Below are 12840 nucleotides of genomic sequence, written 5' to 3' on the forward strand. Positions count from 1 at the left end.
TAGAATAGGTTTAAGATCCTACTAAACCAAACGAAAAAATAAATAAGGGATTTGTGGAGATAATAGACTCATGAATCTGGATAGTAAAGCCTAAAAGAAAAATTCAATCAATTCTATATTTATGGTAATAAAACCCCCAATGTGAGGCTCTGTCATTTATTGACAAGTTAAGTTCAGTATTACCGGAGTCAGTGTTTATTGGTTAAAGTGGACAACAACACAGGCTGCCATGTCATATTTTTGGGCAGATTGTTTACAGTAAATAGTTAATTTCTTTGCATACAAAGCACGTAGAGACATCATTTCAGTGTCACGCTATCAGTTCTTCACTGTGTTTTACCCCATAATTGCCCTCATCCTTCATGACCTGTCAACTACAAGTGATTTATGTTCGTAGTTACAGAAGAGCGAAAAAATACTGGTACTTATAACTAAATTAAGTTGTGTCAATTTTATTAGTTAATATGATATTATGTCATTTGTTGCCACCCAAAGAATTTTGATAATTTTATGGTTGCAATCAGTAGTTTTGATCATTCTAAAACACTTTTATTATATGGCATTTCTGTCACAAATTAAGTACTGTATAAGTGAGATATTTTAGTAGCTGGTTTGTTAAACAACCAGATCTTGGTATAGTGCATGGGTTAGGTTAAGTTGGAGTAGGTTAGGTTAGGTTTCCCTAAATTAATTATATACTCTATATCTAATACATACAGTGCACATATATATTAAATACAAATTAATTACATACACTGTACACGCTTGTCCGAGATGTTCATAGGAAATGTCAAATTTTCCCCTAAAATCAAAACTTTTTAATTTCTAAATTTGTACCAAAAAATTGCAAACAATAGAATCAAATCTATATAACATTTTACATCCATCAAGCATAATTTCAACTTCCAAATGTTTGGTGGTAACAAGTGAAATTTTACCATTAATACTACATCATCCACAGAACAACTGTGGATAATATGATCAAATATAAACACAGTACTGTGGTACTAAGGGACTCCACCACCACTACCCAGTACAAGTTATGAAGGTGTTATTTGACCGTGCTGGCTGGCCAAATATCCAAAGGGTATTTGACCGTTAGCTGCGGAGATTGTCTATGATTTTACTACGATTTTAATGGGATTGTGGACAGGATGGCTGTGGTCAATAATTACACTAGTCATTAATGCTTAATCATTATCTCCCTTGTGATACTCCAAGATGTCCCCACTTCTCTTATGGACATATAATGATGTAGGTTGAATTGGGTTAGGTTAGATAAACATTTTTTAGTCTATACCTAAACTGTATCATAACTGTTAAACGTTGAGCTGTTGGTTAATAGATTTATAATTTAATCATGTTCTATCTTCCTTTACGTGTTCCTATCTCTACTGTGTTACAATAGTTTAAAGTTATCAATAAAATAATATGTAGTATATTCTGGGGCCACAAGAACCTTAGAACCTTCAAGATATTATATTATATTTATAATTTGTTAGTCAAATTGATACAGTAAAACCATTGGTAAATAATAATTATTGACATACAATAATATGATATATAAGTGAGGGTAAAATAGTGCTATAAGCCGTGCCTACACAGCAAGTCTCTCACAACTATTATAAGGCTCTCTCTCACCCCTGCACACTTATCATTCACACTAAACCCAAATGAGTCCTCACAACACAATATTACACCAACACAAACCAATTTTCTTCACAATATTTTTCTCCGCTTTGTTTACATGGAGGAGGCCATGACACACGGCTCCCTCTCACCCTCTATAAAAGGAACAACTTTTACATTAAATTTAGTTTTTAATGATCTAACAATTATAAAAATATTCTATTATATTATTAATTATCTTAAATTGTGTAAATTTTGTCACTGTGTGTACTTTGGCAATAATGCCTTGATAACTTTATATAAGGCCTCCCTCCAGCAGGGACCATTCCCACACACTTTGAAATTTGTTTCTTCCATCTATCTTGTGTTATTTCCTTGTGGTTTTGATGAGAGGAACAAGAAGAATAAAAAGGATTGTGTTTTGATTTTGATGAGAGGATAAAGAAGAGGAATAAGGTATTGATGAGAGGAAGGTTTTAGGGGTAACTATTATATTTGATCACAGAAAACGTCGCCGGGGTAACTATTATATTTAATCAGTGAACTGCATCTTACAAGTTGTACACAGGTTTGGTATTGTCCCCCTAAACTCATTAGCTCTGAGGGTGCAGTACCAGGCCGGTCTCAGTCAAGCCAAGTTATTCTATTTCATGTTTTCTTGGGCCTTTATATGTTAGGGGAGTCCCTCCATGACCCTTGTGTCACTACAAGGATGATCCCCATCTTTTTTTATTAGTTTTTATTGTGGGTTTTTCTGATCTTTCTACAAGATGGACCTCCCGTCTTATATAGAATTTTATTTTTATTTTTGGTAATATTGGATATTTTTGTTATTTCTCCTTTATTTCTGTATATATTTCTATTTTTCTTTATTTATTTAGGTTTAATTTATATTTGCTAATTACTAGTTAAAAATAAATAGAAATTTACCAATTGTTCACTCAATTATTTAAATAAAATTTATAAGCATTTAATATTTAAGAGAGAGTCACTTTGGTAAGGGAAACTATGTCATGTCCTGTAAGTTTATTTTACTCTCTCCTCTTGGTCACAGATCGTCTTGTTACTTCACACTCTAGTGCCTCTTGAGTTATTCTAAAGGTATAAACTATATTTACTGTGTTATTACCGTACATATGGTGGTCCTCAGTCCACATTCCTGCCACTAGGGTCCAGGTACAGGGTGTATTAATATACCTAGAGGCGCCGTCGTCCCTCGTTGGGGCCCTGGGAGCGATGCTGTCCTCGAGAGGGCCCCTAGGGGCGCCGCCGTTCTGCGGAGTTCTCCTGTCCCTGGGATAGCCCCTGGGGTCGTTAGCGCCCCTGCATGGGCCCCTGGGACCCCAGATACAGGCATACTATACAGTAGGGAACACAATAGGTGCCCTGGGAACGCCACACCTGTTGGGTCCCTTGGTGCAGTAGTCTTTGCACTTTTTAGAACTCTGGGAGATGCCACGTTAAATAAATACACTTCCCATCACATTTCCAGTATCATAACATTCTGAAGACGGTAACAAAAACAACAATAAATAAAAAATAATAAATAAATAAAAAATAAATAAAAATAATAAATAATAAAATAAATAAATATTGAAGTGATAACCGTGGTAACATGTTCTTATTACCACCATGCTATTGTACTATTCCAGGTGATACTAAATGTTACATAATACTTCCTTGAGATAAATGTATAGTATATATCAGGTGCCTCAAAGAGAGCTCAGGTTCTCAACTGGCTCAGCCATGTTAATATTGTTATTATTATCCACTCTGTATCTGTATTTTTCTGGCTAAATAAACTGTTACAATTCAATTCAATTCTGTTATAATTCAATACAATATCCAACAGCAAAACATAAGTTGTGGTGTTGTGTTGACTGAGTGTTCTCTTCTCCTATTGGCTGTAATTTGGCGGGAAAAAGAGACCAATGAACAGTCAGTAAGGGATTGCTGTCCCCGAGAGAGCCCCAGGGGGCGCCAGCGACCCTTCACGGGCACCTAGAGGCGCTACCGTCCCTTAGTAAGCACCTGGGAGCGATGTGTGTATTCTGCCCCAGAAGACGGTAGGATTCCTCCTCAGAATAAGGTAGGACTCCGCCCCAGAAGATGGTAGGATTCCGTCCCAGAATAAGGTAAGATTCTGCGCCAGAAGACGGTAGGATTCCGCCCCAGAATACGGTAGGATTCCACCCCAGAACAGGGTAGGATTTCGCCTAAAATACGGTAGGATTCTGCCCCAGGAGACGGTAGGATTCCGCCTCAGAATAAGGTAGGACTCCGCCCCAGAAGATGGTAGGATTCCGTCCCAGAATAAGGTAAGATTCTGCGCCAGAAGACGGTAGGATTCCGCCCCAGAATAAGGTAAGATTCTGCGCCAGAAGACGGTAGGATTCCGCCCCAGAATAAGGTAAGATTCTGCGCCAGAAGACGGTAGGATTCCGCCCCAGAATACGGTAGGATTCCACCCCAGAACAGGGTAGGATTTCGCCTAAAATACGGTAGGATTCTGCCCCAGGAGACGGTAGGATTTCGCTTCAGAATACGATAGGATTCCGCTCGAGGAGACGGTAGGATTCCGCCTTAGAAGACGGTAGGATTCCACCTCAGATTACAGTTGGATTCCGCCTTCGAAGACGGTATGATTCCGTACCTGAATAGGGTAGGATTCTGCCCCAGAAGAGGGTAGGATTCTGCCCCAGAATATGGTAGGATTCCGCCCCAAAATAGGGTAGAATTTCGCCTAAAATACGGTAGGATTCTGCCCCAGGAGATGGTAGGATTCCGCCTTAGAAGACGGTAGGATTCTGCCTCAGATTACAGTAGGATTCCGCCTTAGAAGACGGTAGGATTCTGCCCCAGGAGATGGTAGGATTCCGCCTTAGCAGACGGTAGGATTTTGCTCCAGGAGACGGTAGGATTCCGCCTTAGAAGACGGTATGATTCCGTACCTGAATAGGGTAGGATTCTGCCCCAGAAGACGGTAGGATTCCGTCCCAGAATAGCATAGGATTCTGGCCCAGAAGACGGTAGGACTCTGCCCCAGAATACGGTAGGATTCCGCCCCAAAATAGGGTAGGATTCCGCCTAAAATAAGGTAGAATTCTGCTCTAGGAGACGGAAGGATTCCGCCTCCGCATACGGTATGATTCAGCTCCACGAGAGGGCAGGATTCTGCCTCAATGCAGAAGGACTCCGCCTCAGAATAGGGAAGAAGTCCGCCTAAAATACAGTAGGATTGTGCCCAAGGAGACGGCAGTATTCCGTCTCAGCATACGGTAGAATTTAGCTCCAGGAGACGGTAAGATTCCGCAACAGAATACCGTAGGCTTACGCCTCAGAATACGGTAGTATTCAGCCTCAAAATACGGGAGGATTCCGCCCCAGAAGACGGTAGGATTCCGCCCCGGAATAAGGAAGGGTTCCGCTTCAGAATATGGTACGATTACGCCCCAGAAAACAGTAGGATTCCGCCCCTGAATAGGGTAGGTTTCTGCCTAAAATGCGGTAGGATTCTGCCCCAGGAGACGGTAGGATTCCATCTCAGAATACGGTAGGATTCCGCTTCAGATTACGGTAGGTTTCCGCCTCAGAAAAAGGTAGGAATCCGTCCCAGAATAGGGTAGGATTCTCCCCCAGAAGACGGTAGGATTCCGCCCCAGAAGACGGTAGGATTTCATCCCAGAATAGGGTAGGATCCCGCCTAAAATACAGTAGGATTTTGCCCCAGGATTCGGTAGGATACTGCCTCGGAATACGGTAGGATTCCGCTCCAGGAAACGGCAAGATTCCGTCTCAGAATACGGTAGGATTCCGTCTCAGATTACGGAAGGATTCCACCTCAGAAGACGGTAGGATTCCGCCTAAAATACGGTAGGATTTTGCAACAGGATTCGGTAGGATTCCGTCTCAGAATACGGTAGGATTCCGCCTCTCAATACGGTAGGTTTCCGCCCCAGAATACTGTAGGATTCCGCTTAAATAATGAAAATTATATTGATAAATTGGCACCTCCACTACAACCACAACTGCCACAAGATCCTCATCAAATTTTCCTCCTTATTTAAACAAACATACGAACATTTGGAAACTTCCCATAACCTTAAATAACAATGAATAGTTTATTATTATAAAAAATTCTACCTTTGGTTTGTTTAATAATTATCCTGACAGTGGAACAGCCGAAAACAGATCCACCAATCACAATCACATTCACACATAGCTTTGCTTTACCAAGTAATGCCAGGTAAAATTGTGAGCACGAGACCCAGGGTGGGGTCGGTGCATCTTTGGCTGACTGTACATTCACTGAAAAAATAATGGTACATGGGTCAATGAATTGTAAACAGGTTCGAGAGCTAACTCCCCGCACATACATTGGTTTCTTGACTACCCTTCCCAGGCTTTGGAAAGGCATTTAAGAAACCCATTCATGTGTAGAGAACTAGCTCCCGAACGACTAAATGTCTACACAATTTTTGTATTTTTTCCCAGCGACTAGACATTGTTTCGACAACAGACACGAGCAACACACACACACCAGATTTATGCTTTGTGAATCCTCGAGACCCCAAACTTCTCTAGGAAACACCATAACAACCAAACTAGGGGCTTATCCCTCCCTACAACAGTCCGAGAGAAACTGAACAACACCGCCAACATAAGTGGACGAGCCTGGCTTAAGTTACACCAATATTGCGTCTTTTAATTATTTTCCAGAATAGCACGCTGGGCAAACGAACGTGTGAGCTGTAGAGTTGGCCAAGCAAGCTGTAGTGTGACGTAAAGAACACCTGGGGTATGTACTAGAGTGGGGGGCGGTCGACAACTGTTGGAACTTACCGTGGCTGATGTCAGGTGTTCGTTTTGACGGCTACTGAAGCGACACCCTGGCTGCATGAGTGAGATTCATGTTCCCCCAGTAAACAAAATCTATAGGTTTAACCACAAGCAATCACATAATGTTGCATGTATTTTGTTATTATATGAAAGTTCAGTCATGTTTGTGGTTTATGTAAATATGGAACCATGTTATTTAAATCATAAATATTCTATCATTTTATCGAATCAAAACATTAGTTGCAATAAAACCTGGACATCAGATATAAACAAATCTGCCCCAAAATATTTAATGGTATCAAACACAAGAAATGCCACATTTTATTCTTTACCTGGGCATCAAAGCGATGGAATGGGAACTTAGTGTAACACTCCATATTATTAAAACCTAGCCCAAGAAAGGAGTTCCTAAAATATTTTGTCTATATCTGGAGCTGAAGATTCCAATTTCCTGACTTCGACACTGAAATTTCTTCCTAGACCTTAAACTAGATTTATAGCCGCTACACTCGGAAAACTTGAAAATGAATTACTCGTAAACGTACTCAAAATCATTTGCAAGTGCATATACTATACCAGGACCGACTAGTGATAGTCAGCTGTTCAAGGGTAAAGAGAACTGACTAAGAAGGCAATACAAACCGGAAATATATATATTAAAGGTATTCTCTTCCTGTGACGAACTCCTGGTTGTTTTATGTACACTAAGAGGATAAGCACAGACACATATTCTTCCATCATTTTATTGTCAAAATGGTAATGTGGTACAAATAGTATTTAATGGCATATGTTATAGAAAATGGAATTCGAATGGCAGATGAAAACACGCCAGCCCATCTGGGTGCTGTGGTGAAGGCAGTTGGACTGGTTGTGGTGGTGGTGGGCATGTGGGGTACGGGTGTTGGTTCACACTCAGGATGGGATGGAGAAAGGAAACTCACAATGTGCTCTCTGTATACATATTGTATTGGATGTACAGTGCAGCTTGGTGCTGGGAAGTAGCAGCGTGGTTACAAGCATGATGTAGAGAGAGCTGGTTGGTGAGGGTGCTCAGAGGAGGACCAGCTTGTGGGTCGCCATGCTCGCCGGCGGGAGCGAGGACCGCCAGGCAGGAGCGGAGGAAGTGGTGTTACTTGAAGACTGGCTGTAGGTAGAGAGAGGTAGGTCGATACGATACGAAGTCATTAGTTAAGAGGTGAAAGAAGATTATTAGGAATTGAAGGAAAAGTGGTGAAACTGAAATACAGTAGGAGTAGAAAGAATCTGGGCTCAACCAGATCGCTTCATCTTTCTTATTGGTGTTTTGTCTTTGTTCTGCTCCCTTGGGTCGTCAGACCTTTGTATTAATATTGGTTTATTTATATAATGCTGCTTATTATTATTATTTGTTATTGTTGGAGTTAATGAGCCCGCCCAGGTCCTTGTGTAACTGGGAGGGTAGTCACATTCTTTTTTTTTTGAGGTGTTAGTTAAGTGTTAGTTGTGTTAGTCTAAAGGTACACTGTATGGAGAGGCCTGCCAGGTTCTTAGTGGAGCTGGTTGGTCACTCTCATCTTTATTCCTCTAGTAATGTTTTATGTAGAAATGTGTATGTTGAGGCAGGAGGTGATTCAATTACTTCTTCCTGGCTGATATAACTGGGAGGGTAATCACATTATTATTATTAATATTATTATATATATATATATATATATATATATATATATATATATATATATATATATATATATATATATATATATACATATATATATATATATATACTTTTATTTTTTTTTTTTTTTATTTTTTTTTGCGAAGATGTTAGTTAAATGTTAGTTATGTTAGTCTAAAGGTACTCTGTATGGAGAGGCCTGCCAGGTTCTTGTGGAGCTGGTAGGTCACTCTCATCTTTTATTCTCTCTATTAATGTTTTATATGTATATTGGGGCAGGAGATGGTTCAATTACTTTCTTCCTGGCTGATTTAAACCAACTGTGTTCTTGGAATTCTTCGTTGTTTATATTATTTATCCAGTTCTGATATGTTTGTGTTAAGTTCAGTCACTTTTTTCCAAATATTTGCAGCTTTGTTGTGTATTTCTACAGTGATTGCTAAGAGGTTTGCTCTCTTGTGTAGCTGTTCATTATTGATGTGGTCTGTATATTTTGTTATATATAAATCTGAGGGCTATATTTTGTACTGTTTGTAACCTTTTAATGCTCGTTTTACTAAGGGTGTTCAATGGGATGGGTGGGTAGTCCATAATTGATTTGACAAGGGCAATATAAATCTTTCTTTTGTTATTAATGCTAAGGTTCTTAAAGCGTTTTATTTTTGATAATCTTATTTCGTCTGTCGTTCTTATCTTTAAGTATGTTATATATCCTCTTTTGTTAGTTTTAATCCGCCATCCTACCTTCAGTGTCGTATGGGTATAGTTCCTGGTCGACTATTACTGGACTTGTTTTAATCTTGGCTATTGGTATTATCTTGAATTTGTTCTTATTTGTCCTGATTTTCCATTTTTTCTCAAAATCATTTATGTTTTTTATCGCTCTTACCGTAGAGTGCCATAAATTGAGTTGATTTTCCTGGGTATGATACTATTTGAGTAATATCATCAGCAAACATTACATATTCGCTAAAGGGGGTAGGTTGAGGTGTGTCTGAAGTATAAATTGTATATAGTGTTGGAGAAAGGCATCCTCCTTGAGGTACTCCACTCTCAAGATTAAACATAGTTCCCAAAAAGTTTCCAATTTGAATTTGTGCTCTCCTATCATCTAAATAGTTACACAATATTCTTAGCAAGTATTCGTTAAGTCCCAGTTTTAATATTTTATATTTTAAGCCTAAATGCCAAACTTTATCAAAAGCCTTAGAAACATCCCTTAAAATTATATTGATCTGGTTACCCTTGCTTTTTTCTATTGCAATTATTTCCGTTATTGTAGCTATTGCAGTTAGGGTATTTCTATTGGGCATAAATCCATGTTGTCTGTTGTTAGTTTTCCCATGTTGTGTTAAAAAGGCTATAAGTCTTGAATTTAAAAATTTTTTCCAATAGTTTCCCGGTAATTTCTAATAAAGATATTGGCCTGTAGTTTAATATTTCCTTATTGTCCTTACCCTCCTTTAGGAATAAATATCATTTTAGCATATTTTAGTTTGTCTGGAAAGTAACCAGTTATTAAGCATGCGTTATAAATGTTTAATAGTGTATTTAAAATGTTTTCAGGTAGATTCATGATCATATTTCGTGTAATACCTGTGAGCCCAGGGGCTTTTTCCTTAATTTCCTCAGACAGTGCATCATTTCTCCCATGGTTATTATTTGATTATTAGGTAATAAGTTATATTCTATATATTGCCTTGGGGTGATTCTATGTATTTGTCTTCCCATTTCTTCTTCTATCCTTTCTTCGTGTTCACTATCAAAATCTTCATTTTCCTCATCTGATATTTTAAAAACTTTTACCCATTCCCTTTTGAATGCTGACTCTTGTTCATTTTCCTCGTACAGTTTTGTTCCATTTTGGTCTTTAATGTATGGTGTTTTTTGCTTGTTGTGCCCCATCATCTTGTTTATGGAAGTCCAGAATGTTTTTGTGTCTTTAGTCATGTCAGCCGCCATTATAATATCATTCCATTATTTATTGTTTGCTTCCTTACATGCGTCTCTTAATTTTATCTGTAGTGCTGACTGTGTCGTATATAGCCATCTGTTACTGCCGTGTCTTTCCATATACCTGTTTATTTCATTGTAATAGGTCTGGATTAATTTAACTTCTTCTGGTAGTCTGTTGTTGGGTAATGTTCTAAAGTGTGAAGTAGGAGTGTGTTTGGTTATAGATGTTTTTATTGCTGAGTGCAGTCTGTCCATTTCTGAGTCTATATCTTCTGTTGTTTTCCCTTGTAGGTTAATCGAGTGGTGATTACCTAAGTCGTCTTTGAAGCTGTCTCAGTCTGTTTTACTCATTTTCAGTCTCTTTTTTATTGGTATCTGTATGGGGCTTGTTGACAGTGTTAGTATAATTGGCAGATGGTCACTGCCTGTAAGAGGTCCCTGTATTATATGGTAATTGAAAAAGGCTTTGTTGTTGGTAAAAATTTTGTCTGGTGTCGATTGTGTATTGTGATTTCTCCAGGTTGGAAAGTTAGGTCCTAGATGATTGATTTTCCCTAATTTATTAATTGATTAAGGGCGTTTCCCACGACGTTATTATTTGTATTGTCAAAAATCCTATGTCTGGCGTTAAAGTCTCCTAAGATGTACATCGGATGACTATTGTTAGCCAATTTTAATAGGTCTTCTATAGGTAAGTAGGGTCGTCTCGGTGGGAGATAAGTAGTAGCAATAATTACGTCTCCTTGAGTTGTATTTATTTTTATTGCTAGAAATTCATCCTGGAAGTCATCAATTAGTTTAAATTTTAAGGTAGGTCATCACGTGGTCAGTTCTTATATAGCGGAGGTAGGCGTGGCTTTATAGTTGACCTCCGTCATGTAAGGCGGCGCTGGTTGACCTAGATCACGAGGCATACACTGGGAAATTCGCGGGGTCGGCTACTCAGCGACAAAGCGTTTGTAGAGGAGGAATCCACATGTCAACCAGCTCCTCCTGAGTCATTACACTTCCCCCCTCAAGCTTGGGAAATTTCACTACAATATAATCTTGACAAAATAGCAGGGGAAATTTAACCTTGATAGTCTAGTTGCATCTCACGCTTGGTAAATTTTAAAAGAAACTCAACATGTCCAGTGCTTACTCACTCCTGGGATAGCCCTCTCCTGCCTGGCTAACACAAGGTTCTGAACTCATTTGGATGATGTTTTAAAAGCCTGATCTTAAAATCCAGGTTTACACTTTAAAAATTATCACTTGTGGATCTTAGTGTATGTTAACGCTTGAGATGACAGCAAATCAGACCTGACCCCTCGAGATTCAGACATGACCTCTTGGGATTCCAACATGACCTCTTGGGATTCCAACATGACCTCTTGAGATTCCAACATGACCTCTTGAGATTCCAACATGACCTCTTGAGATTCCAACATGACTTCTGGAGATTCAGACATAACTCAAGAGCTAGAGACATGAACCAAAAAATCAGACCTGAGCCTATAACTCCAGAAATAATCCTCGGACTGTAAACATGAGTCAGGAATTTTTATACCTCAGACATGATCAGAGCATATATGATACAATATTTTGGCTAATATAGAGGACTTCACAGCAGCTTCCCCCGTCTCAGTAATAGTAAGTTCGCCCACGCCAAATTAGAAGTCTCTGCCTCCCATATAACTGAATTAAGTTAGTTGTCTCAGAGATTATAGTCATCTGCACCCTCTTTAATCTAACCTACTAAGATACAATATATATATATATATATATATATATATATATATATATATATATATATATATATATATATATATATATATATATATATATATATATATATATATATATATATATATATGCTTGTTTCTTTGATGTAACAAGCTTCCCACAAGTACTTTTATTTTGCAAAGTTTTCTCCTCCCCACTCAAATAAACTAAGAAATCCCGGGAGACTTTGGAGGAAAAAATATCCATGACGAGAGCTGCTACGATACTAAATTTGGCGCCAACGAAGGTAAACAGGACCCATAATGCATCAGCGAAGAGGACAGTATTACCAGACCTAAAAAAATCATCCCGCACGAAGAGGAAGAGGTTCGAGCATTTAAAAATACCGCTTGAAGGAACAATACCTTCGAAAAGATTCTTCGTCGGAAGGGGTAGATGCTGTTTAATAATATGGCCGTTAATGTTTTAGGCAAATATACCGCCAAATGAGCCATGACAAACGAGCCTAAACTATAAGCCGAGGGTGGGTTGTAGTGGATTCCTCCCCTGCAAGCACCTTCTCGAATTCCCCAGCCTACGCCTCCAGCGCCGCCCACGGAGCGGGGGTCAACTATCTACCCACACCTACCCCCGCCTTATAAGGCCTGACACCACTGTGACCAGCCTCCTTTTTCTACCCAGTGCCACCAGCAAGCAACACCTCCCCTCCGCGCCAGCCGTGCGGCTGCCGCTCCCGCCAGCGACCTTGGCGTCCCTCAAGCCGTGTGCCCTCACTCTGGGCACCCTCACCACCCAGCTCTCTCTACTCAACGCTTATTACCGTGCTACCTACCCAGCAACAAGCTGCATTGTACATCCAATACAATATGTATACAGTGAGCACATTGTGAGTTTCCTTTCTCCATCCCATCCTGAGTGTGAACCAACATCTCATACTTCTACAAATGGTGACCCCGGAGTGACCCACTCACAGGATGGAGGAGAAATATCTCATACCCCCACAGGGTAACGAGCGTAAACCGTACACCAGTATTTAG

Source organism: Homarus americanus, unplaced genomic scaffold, assembly GCF_018991925.1.
Source record: "Homarus americanus isolate GMGI-L3 unplaced genomic scaffold, GMGI_Hamer_2.0 scaffold5019, whole genome shotgun sequence".
In the NCBI taxonomy this organism is placed as follows: domain Eukaryota; kingdom Metazoa; phylum Arthropoda; class Malacostraca; order Decapoda; family Nephropidae; genus Homarus; species Homarus americanus.